General features: G+C 36.2%; 1 protein-coding gene across 1 annotated transcript in view; it reads right to left on the bottom strand.

The window, feature by feature from the left end:
• The window catches only part of KCNT2 (potassium channel, subfamily T, member 2), a 728083-nt gene that overhangs the window by 460065 nt on the left and 252188 nt on the right, over positions 1–15830 (bottom strand). The window lies entirely within an intron of this gene.

The raw sequence follows: 15830 nt of genomic DNA, 5'->3' as shown, positions 1-15830 counted from the left end.
ATGCAAAAAAAAAAATAATAATTGCAAGCTTATCATAATATGATTAATCCTACCACATAGCTCAAACAACATGAAACAGTAACATACGAAAGACAATAGTCCAAATCAGCAATTCAAAATAATTTCATATTCTCTTTGAAAAACTTCATAACTGATCTCCCTTTAGCAGCTGGAAGTGTTAGCTAGTTTTATGTCATTCTTGACAATTTTCCATCTTTCTCCAATGTAAATATAATTTCTACAAATTAATTATCTAAAAGTTATTGTGGCAACAAAAAATAACTGAAAAAGATATACAAAATATCTACTATTAAGTCTCTTACCCTCTCAGGATAGATGAACAGAATCAAATAAGTAAATAGAGAACTCACACAATAACAATTTTTTATTTAGTTTTATACATTTTTGAGGCTTAAAACAAACATTGATGACACAGGCAATTAACCTGGAGGTTTAAATTTAATCTTCTGCATGGATAAAAACCATGAATTTAAATGGATGTTAACATATAAAAATAATATCAAATAGATATCAAATATCAAATGCACGGCAACATAAGTAAAATAGACTCAGAAGTACACAAGAAAGCCAGAAATGACAGAAAACTCAGGCCTCTTGGATTCTTTTCCACATGGTCTCTCAATAATAATTGGCTATGTTTTTTCTGGTGGCTCACAGTTCTAGATGGTTCCTAGACTACCCTATTAATAAATGTTTTACTCATTTCATTAAGTATTTTTGCAGAAATTACTAATAATGTTATCTGGAAATGAATGTCATTACTTTAAAATACCACCATTAAAATAATTCTAATAAACCAAAATACATTCAAGTCCATAGATTACTACTCATAAATATTTTGACTTACTTTAAATGTGTATCTTGCTTAATTAAGGGTAATTAAGAGTCTAGCTCAGACACTATATTTTTAATGAAAACTTAGTTTAATAGGATCATTTGAAGCTCTTTCATATTTTTAAATCAATGTGACTTTGAAACAAAAGTATACATAATACAATTTCAAAAAATATGAAAAATTTTAAACATTTAAAAAATCCAGACATAATAAAAATTTGATTCAACAGTTATGATCATAGTACCTATATACCTGAAAAATATCAGATATGAAATATAAAGACTACATAGTTATCATAACTTTAAAAGACAAATCAAACATATAAACATGTCTGACTTAAAAGTTGTCAAAAGGGTGTTTCATAAGCAATATGTCTGAATCGTTCCACTTTCTACAAATTCCACTGTCTTCTGACTTCTTAATTTTTGTTTTTGGTAGTGACTCTATTCTTTCAATTAATCTCTACTCTTTTAAAAGAGCAAAAAACAAAAAGTATATGTAGCAGAGAGACAGGAGTAGAGAAGAAAGGAAATTTTAAGTGTTTTTGCTAGGCCTGGTCGCTAATAGAAAAATAAACAAAAAAGAGGTTCAGGAGACACTAGAGAAAATGTTAACAGCATAATGCACAGACTTCTCCCTCGTATTTTTTTACTCCCTTCTTGAGGAATTCTCCTATGCCAGGATATTCTTTTTGTTTTTATATACAAAATCTATTTTCATAGGCAATCAGCTCCTATTGGTGGCATTGCCATTCACTCAATTGTTTATTGATTAACAATAGTACTTTGTTGTTGTTGTTAATAGCCCTTGAGTTTCTGAAGAGCAGCTGATGGGTTTGAATCACCAATCTTGAGGAATAAATCTTGCAGTCCAGTGCTTTATCCTACAGTGCCACAACAGAACTTTAAATTCTAACAAGATCCATCTTGGGGATATAAGGTGAAAATGCAAATATTGTAATGGGTTATTTCTTTTCATTTTTGTATGTGAATATTTTATTGTGTTTAATGTGAACGTTTATATGACAAATTAGATTCCAGTTCAATAATTCATACACAGATTGTTCTGTCATATTGGCTACGATCCCTATATATATTGTTGTTAAGTACTGTAAAGTCAGTTCTGACTCATATTGACCCTGCACAAGGTTTTTCCGAGGCTGTAAATCTTTATGGGAGTAGAATGCCTCATCTTTCTCCCATGGAACCTCTGGTAGTTTTGAACTGCTGACCTTGAGGTTGGCAGCCCAACTCGTAACCACTATGCAACCAGAGTTCCTTCTATGTATGATATATAAGCACTCACTCTTTCTGCCTTGCCTGCCTCATTTCCATCAATCCAGTTTCCCTGCCCCTCCTTGCCTTCTCATCTTTGCTTTTGGGCAAATATTGACTCCATGATCTCCTATAGTTGATTGTTTAAAGGCACACATTACTCTCAAATATTGGTGTTTAATTTTTAAACCAATATATTATTTGGCTAAAAGGAAACATCAGGAAATGACTTCACTTCCAAATTAAAAATATTTAGGAAAATAATCTTGGGAATTCCTTAAGTTTCTGAGTCAGGGTATGATCTGAGTGGGCAATAAGTCCTATAAACTAATTTCTACCTTAAGTTTCTGGTTTCCTTTACTCCTTTGCGCCACATGGGATGAGACTAATAGTTGTATCTTAAATTGTCACTTGCAGATTTTCAAATCCCCACAAGCAACTCTCCAAACTAGGAAGTAAACCATTATCTTAATGAACTAAGTCATGCCAATTAACCTGGTTTGCCAAAAGAAAGTTTGAGCTTTCAACACCAATAACTCAATCCCACAGGTACTTGAATGTCTAAATATTACCTTTGCTGTGCCCCTATGTGATTTATTATACACATAAATATAAATGTGGCACATACAAACATATATAATGAATACCCGGTACCTACAAATATGCCAACATATACATATGCAAGCACTTCTAGCATATGTCTTCTCAAATCTATATAGCATACTATATGTAATCAATCACATGCTTTTTTCTTACTATTGTTGTTGCAAGATTTTATATGTTATAGCATTTGCTGTTGTTCTTTGTTCTTGTATACCTCTCATTTACCTTGAGCATGTTGTGCTGACTTCCCCTATGTTATGTATTGTCTTTCACACCACTAGAATGATCACATTTTTACTATCTAGTAAGTGATTCCCTCTCCATTTATTTACTTCTCATATGTATACCTATTTTTGATTTTCTATAAAAATGGTATCATACATTAGTTGACCTTTGGTTTTTTTTTTGCTCATTTCATTGTGCATAACGTCCTTCAGACCCATCCAATGATATAAAGTGTTTCATAGACTAATCATTATTCTTTATAGACGTGAAGTATTCCATCATATGCATATACCACAATTTCTATATCCATTCATTGGTTGATGGGCACTTAGGCTGTTTCCATCTTTTTGTTATTGTGAATAATGGTACAATGAATATGGGTGTGCATGTATCTATCCCTGTCACTTCTTTATATCTCTAGAATACATACACAGAGGTGGGATTGCTAAATTATAAGGTATTTCTATTTCTAGTTTTATTGAGGCACACCCATAACATTTTCTATAATGATTGTACAATTTTACAATCCTACCAGCTGTGTATAAGAGTTCCTATCTCGCCACAACCTCACCAACATTTTCTTAAATCTGTTTTTCTTTTGCTTTGTTTTAATCAGTAACATTTTGCAAGAGTAAGATGATATCTGATAGTAGTTTTGATTTGCATCTCTCTAGTGAGTCCTGGTTTGGCACTGTAGGATAAGCACTGGACTGCTTACCACAAGGTCAGTGGTTCAAACCCACGAGCTGCTCCTTGGAAACTCTATACAGGGTCACTATGAGTTATAACCAACTTGATGGCACTTAACAACAACAATGACTAATGAGGAGCTCTAGTGTTGCACTTTAGAATAAGCACTAGATTGATAATCACAAGGCAGACAGTTGAAATCTACCAACTATTCCTTGGAAACACTATACAGGGTGGCTATTAGCTGGAACTGACTCAAAGGAACTTAACAACAATGGTGAATGATAGCAAACATCTCCTCATGTGTCTCTTAGACCTGAATGTCCTCTTTGGTAAAGCGTTACCTAATTTTGATTGGATTGTCTTTTTGTTGTTAATCTGTTGAAGTATTCTGTATATTTTAGAGATTAGACTCCTGTCAGATACATTGTAACCAAAATTTTTCCCCAGTATACAGGGTCTCTTTTTCTTCTTTTGGTAGTCTTTTTATGAGCATATGAATTTAATTTTTACTTGTTGTTGTTGCCAGGTGCCATCGAGTCGCAACCGACTCATAGTGACCCCATGCACAGCAGAACAAAACAATGTCTAATCCTGGGCCAACCTCACTACCGCTGCCACACTTGACACCATCAATGATGCCACCTGGCTGATCCATCTCATTGGGGGTCTTCCTCTCTTTCTCTGACCCTCCATTTTACCCAGCATGACATCCTTCTCTAGCGACTGTTCCCTTCTGACAATATGTCCAAAGTATGAGAGACGAAATTTAGCCATCTTGGCCTCCAAGGAGCACTCTGGCTGCACGTCTACCAAAACAGATCCATTGGTTCTTTTGGCAGTCCATGGCACTTTTAGTACTCTCCTTCAAAACCACAAATCAAAGGCATCAGTTCTTCTGCGATCTTCCTTATTTACTGTCCAGCTTTTGCAATTTTTAGCAGGTCTCAGTTATCTTGTTTATCTTCTGTTGTTCATGCATTTTTAGTTGTATTTGATATGGTATTTATGGTGAATATCAGTATCCCTAGTTTTGTTTCGATGCTATTTTGTGGGAGTTTCATAATTATAGTTCTAATATTTGGGTGTGATTCATTTTGAGTTAGCTCATCTATATGGTGTGACATATGGATCCTGTTTCATTTTTCTGTAAATAAATACCCAGTTTTGCCAAAACTGTATTTTAGAGAGACTCTTCCCCTACCCTTTGTCAAAAGTTATCTATCTACAGATGAATGGATTTACTTCTGGTTTCTCATTTCTGCTCCACTGGTATATGTGTCTGTCATTGTACCAATATGAGGCAATTTTTATTTACTGTAAACCACAACTGTGGTTGTACAGTAAGTTCGGAAATTGGGAACATCTTACTTTGCTCTTCTTCAATATTGATTTAACTATTCAGGTCACTTTTCTTTCTATATAAAGTGTAGTTTTTTTTTTTTTTCTATTTTATTAAAGGATGTTATTAGGTATTGGATAAGAATTGCATTATATTTCTATGTTAATTGGTGTAGAATTGATATTTTCACAATTTTAAATCTTTGAATCCAGACGCATGGAATGTTTGTTATTTATGTTGGTCTCTTCATTTCTTACAATAGTGTTTTGTAGTTTTCCTGGTATATGAGGAAACTTTATACTAGTGGTTAAGATAATTCCCGTCATTGTAGGATAGGCACTGGGACACAAGGTCAGCTTGAATCACAAGATCAGTGGTTAAGACTCAGCAGCTGTTCTTTGGAAGCAGGGTCACTATAAGCTGGAACTGACTCAATAGCACTTAACAACAACAACATTTTACCATTCAAGAAGCTCTGGTAGGGTAGTGGGTTATGCATTGGGCTGCTATCCATAAGGTCAACAGTTCAAATCCACCAGCAGCTAGGCAGGAGAAAAATGAGGCCTTCTGCTTCTGACAAATTTAGAGCCTTGAAAACCCTGTAGAGGGTCGTTATGAGCCAAAACCCATTTGACCTAACACATCCACCACCATTTTATCATTCTAGGGGCTACTGTATTGTTTTCTTGATTTCCTTTTCATAGTCCTCCTTGTTAGTGTAGAAGAATCCAAATAATTTTTTATATTGATTTGGTACCATGCCACTTTGCTTAACACTTTTATCAGTTTCAAGTAACATTCTTGTGGAATCACTGTGATTTTCTATGCATAGTATCATGTCACCAATGAGCTGGCATAGTTTTAAGTCTTCATTATCAATTTGTTGTTATCATTAAGTGCCATCAAGTTGGTTCTTACTCATAGCCGCTTTGTATAGGGTTTCCGAGAAGGAGCTGCTGAATTTGAACACCAATCTTGCGTTTCAAACTGAATTTATGGTCCAGTACATAATCCCATAGTGCCCTCTATTTCCCTTTCTTGGCTTACTGCTCAGGCTAGGACTTTCAGTACAATACTGAATAAGAATAGTGTTAATGTGTTGAGAAATTTCCCTTCCATTGCTATTTTTCTGAATTTTTTTACAAAAAAGGGTACTGGACTTTACCAAATGCCTTTTCTGCATCAATTCAGATGATCACGTGATTGTTTTCCATTCTTTTATTTATGTGGTGAATTACTTTGGTTGGTTTTTCTAAAGCTCAGCTACACTTGAAAGCCTGGTATAAATCACACCTGATTATGAACTATTTTTTGATATGCTATTAAATTCTGTTGCCTAGAATTCTGTTGAGAATTGTTACATCTATATTCATGAGAGATAATAGTCTGTAATTTTCTTCTTTAGTGGTACCTCTCCTGGGCTTTGCCATGACAGGCTGGATTCATAGATGAATTAGGGAGTAGTCCTTCCTTTTCAATTTACTGAAATAAGAGTAAAATTGATGTCAGTTCTTGACTGAATGTTTGGTGGGTTTTCCAGTAAAGTTGCTGACCAAGGGGAATTTTTTTGAGATTTTGTTTCATGCTTTTTAATTTATTCTTTTATTATGTGTCTATTTAGATTTTCTTCCTTTTATGGTATTTTAGGTAGGTGTGTTTCTAGAAATGTGTTCATTTCTTCCAGGTTTTCAAATTTTTCATAAAATTCAGTTATACTTATTTTTATTTCATTGGGTTCTGTTATATTGTCATTTCATTTCTTATTTTGATTATTTGCATGTTCTCTTTTTTTTTTTCTGATGTCAAATTGGCAAGTGGTTTGTCAATTTTATTGATCCTTTCAAAAAAGCAACTTCTAGTTTTGTTGATTGTATCCTTTTTGTATTTTCTGTCATGTATTTCTAATCTGATACTTATTATTTCCTTTCTTCTTGGTGTCTAGAGACTTCTTTTGCTGCTCCTTTTATATTTATTCAAGTGCTCTGGTTAAACTATTGATTTTGGCATTTTCTCTTTGGTTATGTGTATTTATTCCTATAAATTCTCCTTTGAACACTCTTTTTGCTCGGCCCAGAGATTTGTGTCTGTTGTGTTTTCATTCTCATTTGATTCTAAGAGTTTTCCCTCACATTTAAAAACTCAATATACTTTTAAAATAAGATATTCTTCAGCTTCCTTATTTTTCATTTTATTCTTGCTCTTTCTGTTGACTTTTAGTTTTATATAGTTATGGTCAGTGAACACATTTTATATTATGTTGAAGTTTTCTAATTTATTGATACTGGCTTAGTAATATAGAATATGGATCATCCGGAGAATAACCCATGTGTGTTGGAGAAGACTGTGTACTGTGCTTCTGTTAGGTGGTGTCTTCTGTATTTGTCTGTGAGGTTGAATTGGTTGACATATTCAGATCTTCTGTTCTATATCTTTCTGAGTTCCTTTTCATTGTTCTATTTGTCATCAAAAGTGGTGTGTTAAAAAGCTTCCTACTATTAGAACTATCTACTTCTCTTTAATATGGTCAGAATCTGTTTTATATATTTTGAAGCTCTGTTATTGGGTACATAAATATTAGTGTTGTGTGTTATTTGTGAATTGACCCTTCAATCATTAATAATACTCTTCTTTTCCTCTTATGATGTTTTTTTAAAATCTGTTTTATACAAAATTTTATCTTTTGGTTACAGTCTGCTTCTTTCAGTTTTTTTCCATCCTTTGACTGTTTGCTGACTTAGGTCTTTGTGTTTATGTGTGTTTCTTAAAGGCAACATATCGATGGATCAGTATGCTTTTAATCCATTCTTTCACTCTCTGTTTCTTGAATGACACATTTACCGTATTTATACTCAGGGGATTGATAGATTTGAATCCACTGCTGCCATTTCCTTAGACCTTTCTGTGTGTCATGTTAACAGTACTTTTCCCACATATTATGTGTGAAATTCTTACTATACAAGGATTATCTTTACCTGTTCATTGTTGTTGTTGTTTTAGTGTTTATTGAGTCTTTAAGGAAGTTTTACATGATACCATTCATTCCCTATTTTTAGTTTGAAGTTCTTGCCATTTGCAGCTTGACACCTGTTTCCCTTATGTCTTCTTTGGAGCTTTAGTTTCCTTTTGTTCAATCTTTATCTAGGGTGAAATCTGGATGATGATGTCATGTGTCTTTATCTCCAGATGTTGTCTGTTGTCATTGGCTTTTTATTCAATGGATTCTTTTGAATACTCCTTGTAAAATTTATTTGGTTTTTTTAAATGCCCTTAATTGCTGCCTATCTAGCAAGTTCTTAGTTTAACCATTGTTTTTGTTTTGCTTGCTATATTCTTCAGTGTCAATTCTTTTCTTTGGGGAATTTATAAATGCCATGTCATTGCCTTCTTGCCTACCAAGTCTCTGAATACAAATCCATACTTAATCTTATTGGTGCCCCTCTGTAACTGATATCTTCTTTTTCCCAAGCTGCTCTCAGAATTCTTTTTGTCTATGGTTTTGTAATATATACTTGGGCTATTTCTTAGTGAATTTCTTTTGGGTTCTGTTCTATATGTGAATGGTTGGGATTTTGGGAAGAAAATCTTCCCTCATTCATAATACTTCTGCCAGTATAACTTCAATTTTTTTTCCTCTTTACTCTTAGTTTCTCCTTCTCTTCTGCAATTCCTACTATGAGTAAATCACTCCTGCAGATGGTGTCCCATATAACTTAGGTTTTCTTCATTTTTCTTCATTCTTTTGTCATTGTTCCTCAGATAAATAATTATTAAGGAATTTGATCTCCATTTCTCTCATTCTTTTTTTATCCAAAAACCTACTGTCATCTACTTGATTCCAACTCATAGTGACAGAGTAGAATTACTTGATAACACATTCAAGGCTTTATACTTTAGTGGGACGTTCTGATGTGGCACTGTAGGATAAGCATTGGACTGCAAGGTCAGTTTGAACTGATTGTTTGGTGTTTCAAACCCATCAGCTGCTATTCGGAAACCCTATGCAGGGTCACTATGAGTAGGAGCCGATTCGATGGCACTTAACAACAACAACAAACTTTTATGGATGTCGAATGTCTCATCTTTCTCCTGTGGAGGTGCAGATGGGTCAAACCACTGACCTTTCAGTTAACCCAATGCTAGAACATATTTCACCAGAGTTCCTTTCTTATATTTATTCAATTCTACTTCTGTATCATTCTATTGAGCTTTCTATTTCTGATATTTTGTTGCCAATCTTATGAATTTCTAGTTGTTTTTTCTGTAAAGTTTCTATTGCTCTATTGAGTTTGTCAATATGCTCTTAATTTGCTTTCCTGAATTCTTCTAGGGTTCATCAGTATTTTCCTTGATTTATTTGAGAATCCCAAATTCAAACTCTTTGAACTTACTCCTCAAGTAATTCTATCATCATTTTTTCCTCAGAAAAGTTTTCTATCCTTTCATTTTGCTCAGTTATTTGAGTAATCTCATCCTGTTTCTTCATATGGCTCGTCATTGCTGTCTTCAAGACATTAAGATGCTATTTACATGAGGGAACTTTCAGAAACTTTTTAAAATCCCATCTCATATATGTTGATTAAAGTTCCAGATTTCTGTTTTGTTTGGATATGTCACAGCGAGTGAAGTGGGAGTGTTTCACTAAACACTGATATTGTGGCACAGGAGCACTAGATTCCTCCCATGGATTGATTTGTACTTCCCCAGAATGTGTGTCAAATTGGATGGGTGATGATTCTCAGAGGTTTGGCAATTATATAATAATTTAATGTTGCAATCATTCCACATGATGTGACCTGATGTGATCAGCCCTGACCCAAAATAAGGAAATTAGGGCAGGATGTTGCTATTGTTGTTATGTGCTGTTGAGCAGGTTTCAACTCACATCACTTCCAAGTACAAAAGAATGAAACAATTGTTGTTACATTTGAGCTCATTCCTGCTGCCAATGTGTCCATTTACCTTATTGAGGTCTTCCTGTTTTTGATGATCCTCTGTTTTACCAAGAGTTAATGAAATCATTCTCTGGGAACTAGTTCCTCCTGACAACATGTCCAAAGTATAAAAGATGAAGTTTCATCATCCTAAGAAGCATTCTGGCTGTACTGCTTTCAACACAGATTTATTTGTTCTTCTATCATTCCATGGTAGTTTTACTATTCTTTGCCAACACCATAACTCAAATGCATTGATTTTTCTTCAGTCTTCCTTATTAACTGTCTAACCTTCACATACATATAAGGCAATTGTACATACCATGGATTGGGTCAGGTGCATCTTAGTCCTCAAATTGAACCTTTGTTCTTAAACACTATAAGGTCTTTTGCAGCAGATTTACCTAATATAAAACATCGTCTGATGTCTTAACTCCTGCTTCCATAGATGTTGACTGTGGATCCACGCAAAATGAAATTTTTGACATCTTCAATATTTTCTCCACTTAACATGATGTTATTTATTGGTCAACTGAGGTGAAATTCATACTGAAGGCTGTAGTCTTTGTTCTTCACCAGTAAGTATTTGGGCTCCTCTTTGCTTCCAGCAAGTAAGGTTTTTGTCATGTGCATATCACAGTTATTCATGAGTCTTCCACCAATATGGATACAATGTTCTTCATACAATCCAACATCTTAGATTATTTGCTTAGCGTACTGACTGAATATATGTGGTGAAAGGATACAACCCTGGCACACACCTTTACTTATTTTAAACCATCGATATCCTCTTATTATGTGCTAACAAATGATTCTTGGTCTAGGTACAGGTTCTTCATGAGCAGAATTAAGTGTTATGTAATACCTATTCTCTGCAATGTTATCCACAATTTGTCATGATCCACATAGTCAAAAGCCTTTGCATAGCCAATACAGCACAAGTAAATATCTCACTGGCCTTTAGCCAGGATAAATCTTACATCTACAATGATATCCCTAGTTCCACGTTCTCTTCTGAATCTGGCATGAATTTTTGGCAGCTCCCTGTTGATGCATAATACAAACAGTTTTTAATGATCTTCAGCAAATTTTTACATGCATTGTGATATTTAATGATATTTTCAGTGATTCCTGCAATCCATTGTATCACCTGTCAGTGGAATGGGCACACATATGGATCCTTCCAATGAGTTCGCCACATAGCTGTCTTCCCAATTTCTTGACATAGATGAGTAAATGCTCCAGTGCTACATCAGTTTGTTGAAAATTTTCTATTTGTATTCCACCAATTCCTAGAGCTTTGATTTTTGCCAATGTATTAAGTGAAGCTTGGACATCTTCCTTTAGCATAATCTGTTCTTAATCATATGCTACCTCTTGAAATGGCTGCACATCAACTATATCTTTTTGGTACAGTGAATCTGTATATTCCTTTCATTTTCGTTTGATGCTTTCTACATCATTCAATAATTTATCCATATTGTTAAGTGCTATCAAATCAGGTCCGAGCCATAGCGACCCTGTGTATGGCTTCCAAGGAGCAGATGGTGAGCTTGAACTGCCGGCCTTGTGGTTCAAATCAACTGCAGTCCAGCGCATTAAGCCACTTCACCACATTTAGGACTCCTTTAATATTTCAAATCAACACTTGAATTCTTTCTTCAGTTATTTCAGTTTGAGAAATGCTGAGTGTTCTCTTCCCTTTTGTTTTTCTAACTCCAGGTGCTTTGTACATGCTTTATCTTCTTGAATTGCCCTTTGGAATTTTTGGCCCAACTCCTTTACTTGCACATTTCTTCCAACGTTTTAACTTAAAGGTTAAAGAAATGGTGGGATACAACTTCTAATAAGATCATAGTCCTGAGTTTTGCTGCAAGGAGAGTTATCCTGGAGTGTGACCTTCATCACCTTTCATGTTACAAGACATAAAAGGAGAGAGAAGCAAGCAGACTATCACCAAGAAAGTAGAGCTGGAAGCAGAGTGTACCCTTTAAAACCAGGGTCCCTGCATGAGAAACCAAAAGAAAACTGATAAAGAAGAACTTGCCCTAGAACTAACATAGAGAAAAATCTTTTCCTTAGACCTGGCACCCTACATTCAAACTTCTAGCTTCCCAACATGTGAGAGAGTAAATGTATGTTTGTTAAAGAGATCTACTTGTGGTATATCTGTTATAGCAGTACTATATGACTAAGATGCCCCTTATCATGATGTGGGGAAGGCAGCAACGGCATGGAAGAGGAAAGGGTGGCTAATGGGCAGGGTATGGGCGATCAGCTGCTGGTTGTTATCTGGAGGCACAGAAGCACATGCTGTCACTGGTAGAGTGGGTGGTGCAGCCATGACTGGGGGAGGTAGCAGGTAGGGTGGGCACCTGTGCTGCTGTTCATATGGATGGGAAGGCGAAGAAGATGAGAGTGGGCATGCACAAGGCTGTTCATTGGTCAGATGGAGTGGGAGCCCTATACTGCAGCTCACTGGTTAGTGATGTGGTAAAGTAGGTATGGCACAAGTAGCTCATTGCTCTTGGATAAGGAATAGCTGGGTATGAGGGAAGAGAGATTCCTACCAGGTCTGTAGGTGAGCAGTGCAGTCAGTTTGGGTGAGCACATAGTAGGTGGTGGTTATGAATCGGGCTGTGAACCGCAAGGTCAGCAGTTCGAAACTACCAGCTGTTCCGCGGGAGAAAGATGAGGCTTTCTGCTCCCATAAAGATTTACAGCCTCAGAAACCCTGTACAGGGTCACTATGAGTTGGAACCGACTCCACGGCACATAACAACAACAACATAGTAGGTGGAGTGCAGTCCCTGGTTCTGATTGAACTTTTGATTACATTTTCATGGGTTATATAACATTAACACAAAAAAGTAGCTTGGTCAACAGGGAGCCACAAAGACAATCAATCAAGTTCCTCCAGGACAAACCTCCCTCCAAGACTGAAACTCAAAGAGAACACATGAAAAGGCATATAAGACTGCAGGTGACCACTTTGGTCATCTGGTAAGTAGAAGAGGGGAAAAGCCACCAATGAAGATACAGGCTGAGTTTGGCTGCATTCCATAAACTCTCATCAACATGGAGATAAGAGAGAGAAGAGGAAGGGCTGGTTGGTCTGAAGTGTGGTGAGACTTGGGAACTCCTGAGCCCAAGGACAAGGTGACAGCCATGGATGGCTAAAGCTCAGAGCAAAGAGTCCAGCTGATATGAACTGAAGGGAGACAAGAAGGCCCAAATTTATAGATAGTACTCATTCTACCTAGCCTCAATGGCTTGATGACCAGATCTCAACTACAGGAAGTGTCGGGGACCCGCCTCGACATTGGGGTTCAGTTCTGATAAAGGAAACAAATGTAAATTGCTACAATATGATGACCTTGACCTATACTTATGGATACAGTAGTAGAAAACTACCAAATGAGAGGGAATATGTCTTCACATCAAGTATGAATCCTATCCCCTATTAATACAGAGTTGACAGGGACAGGCAACTTAGACATTGGCTATCTAAAAAGGGGGGGCGGAGGAGCTATAAAGGCATGGAGTGACTAGCTTACAAAAATTCAAGAGGGAGTTTATTTTCAGATTGTTGGGGGAAAGGTAGAATCCCCATTGATTATTTTTCATCTTGTCTAGATAGGTAGATAAGATTCTTACGATTCAATAGTGAATAATATTTATCATGACTAATTTTGACTGTAACAACTGTAAAAGATGTTTTGTAACAAAAAGGGGGAGGAGTTAAACTTATGTTGTTGTTGTTAGGTGCCATCAAGTCAGTACCGACCTATAGCGACCTAATGTACAGCAGAATGAAACACTGCCCAATCCTGGGCCAATCTCACTACTGTTGCCATGCTTGAGGCCATCAATGCTGGGGTCTTCCTCTTTTTCTCTGACCCTCCATCTTACCAAACATGATCTCCTTCTGTAGCTGGTCCGTTCGGACAATATGGCCAAATTATGAAAGACAAAGTTTGGCCATCTTGGCCTGCAAGGAGCACTCTGGCTGCACTTCTTCCAAAATGGATCTATTGGTTCTTTTGGCAGCCCATGGCACTTTCAGTATTTTCCTCAAACACCATAACTCAAAAGCATCAATTCTTCTACAGTCTTCCTTATTCACTGTCCAGCTTTTGCATGCATATGAGGTTATTGAAAATATCATGGCTTGGGTCAGGCGCACCTTAGTCCTCAAGCTGACATCTTTGCTCTTCAACACTTTAATGTAATATGTCGTTTGCTTTCTTGACTGCTGCTTCCGTGAGTGTTGTTAGTTGATCCAAGAAGAATGAAGTTCTTGACAACTTCAATTATTTCTCCATTGATAAGAATGTTGTTTATTGGTCCAGTGGTGAGCATTTTTCTTTTCTGGACATTGAGATGTAATCCATACTGAAGGCTGCATTCTTTGATCTTCATCAGTAACTGTTTTAAGTTCTCTTCATTTTCAGTAAGCAAGGCTGTATCATCTGCATATCGCAGGTTGTTAGTGAGTTGTCCTCAAATCCTGATGCCATGTTTTTCTTCATAGAAAAGATTATTTGTTCAGCATACAGGTTGAATAAGTATGGTGAAAAAAATACAACCTTGTCGTACACCTCTCTTACTTTTAAATCATTCAGTGCTCCTATGTTCTGTTCAAACAACTGCTTCTTGGTCCAGGTACAGATTCCTCATGAGCACAATTAATACTCATATGGAATACTCATACTTTGCAATGTTGTCCACAGCTTGTCAGGATCCACACAATCAAAAGTCTTTGCATAGTCAATAAAGCACAGGTAAACATCTTTCTGATATTCTCTGCTTTCAGGCAAGATCCATCAGACATCTGCAATGATATCTCTCATTTCACAGCCTCTTCTGAATCCAATTTAAACCTCTGGAAATTCTCTGTCAATGTATGGTTGTAGCCGTTTCTGTATTATGTTTAGAAAGACTTTACTCACATGGAATAACAAGGAGATTGTCCGATGATTTCCGATTCTGTTGGGTCACCTCTCTTTGGAATGGGCACAAATACGGATCTCTTCCAATCAGTCAGCCAGATAGTTTCTTCCCAATTTCTTGGCAGAATAAGTGAGTGCCTCCATTGTCGCCTCTCTTTCTTGAAAGATTTCAAATTGTATTCCATAAATTCTTGGTGCCTCATTCTTTCCCAATTCCTTCAATGCACCTTGGACTTCCTCCTTCAGTATTATTGGCTCTTGATCATAAGCTACCTACTGAAACTGTTGAACATTAATCATTTCCTTTTGGTACAGTGACTCTGTATATTCCTTCCATCTTCTCTTGATGCTTTCTGCATCATTCAATAATTTGCCTAGAGATTCTTTCAACAACGGAAGTTGAGGTTTGCATTATTTCTTCAGTTCCCCCAGCTTGAGAAATGCTGAGAGTGTTCTTCTTTTTTGGTTTTCTGATTCCAGATCTTTGCACATTTTGTTGTAATATTTGGCATTATCTTCTCGAGCTGATCTTTGAAATTTTCTGTTCAGCACTTGTACCTCCTCATTTCTTCCATTTGCTTTAGCATCTCTATGCTGACGAGCAAGTTTCAGTGTCTCTTCTGACATCCATTTTGACCTTTCCCTTCTTTCTTGTCTTCTCAATGACTTTTTGCTTTCTTCAGGTATGATGTCTTTGATGTCATCCCACAACTCTTCTGGTCTTCTGTCTTTACTGTTTAATGTATCAAATCTGTTCTTCAGATGATCTCTAAATTTAGGTGAGATATATTCAAGGTCATATTTTGGCTTTTGTGGACTTGTTTTCATTTTCTTCAGCTGCAGTTTGAAATTGCAAAAGAGCAATTGATGGTCTGTTCCACAGTTTGCCCCTGGTCTTTTTTTCAATGATGATATGGAGTTTTCCATCTTCGCATTCCGCAGTTGTAGTCTATTTGA

The sequence above is a fragment of the Chrysochloris asiatica genome, unplaced genomic scaffold, assembly GCF_000296735.1.
Source record: "Chrysochloris asiatica unplaced genomic scaffold, ChrAsi1.0 scaffold00009, whole genome shotgun sequence".
Classification (NCBI taxonomy): Eukaryota; Metazoa; Chordata; class Mammalia; order Afrosoricida; family Chrysochloridae; genus Chrysochloris; species Chrysochloris asiatica.
This window is presented reverse-complemented; position numbering and strand designations above follow the sequence as displayed.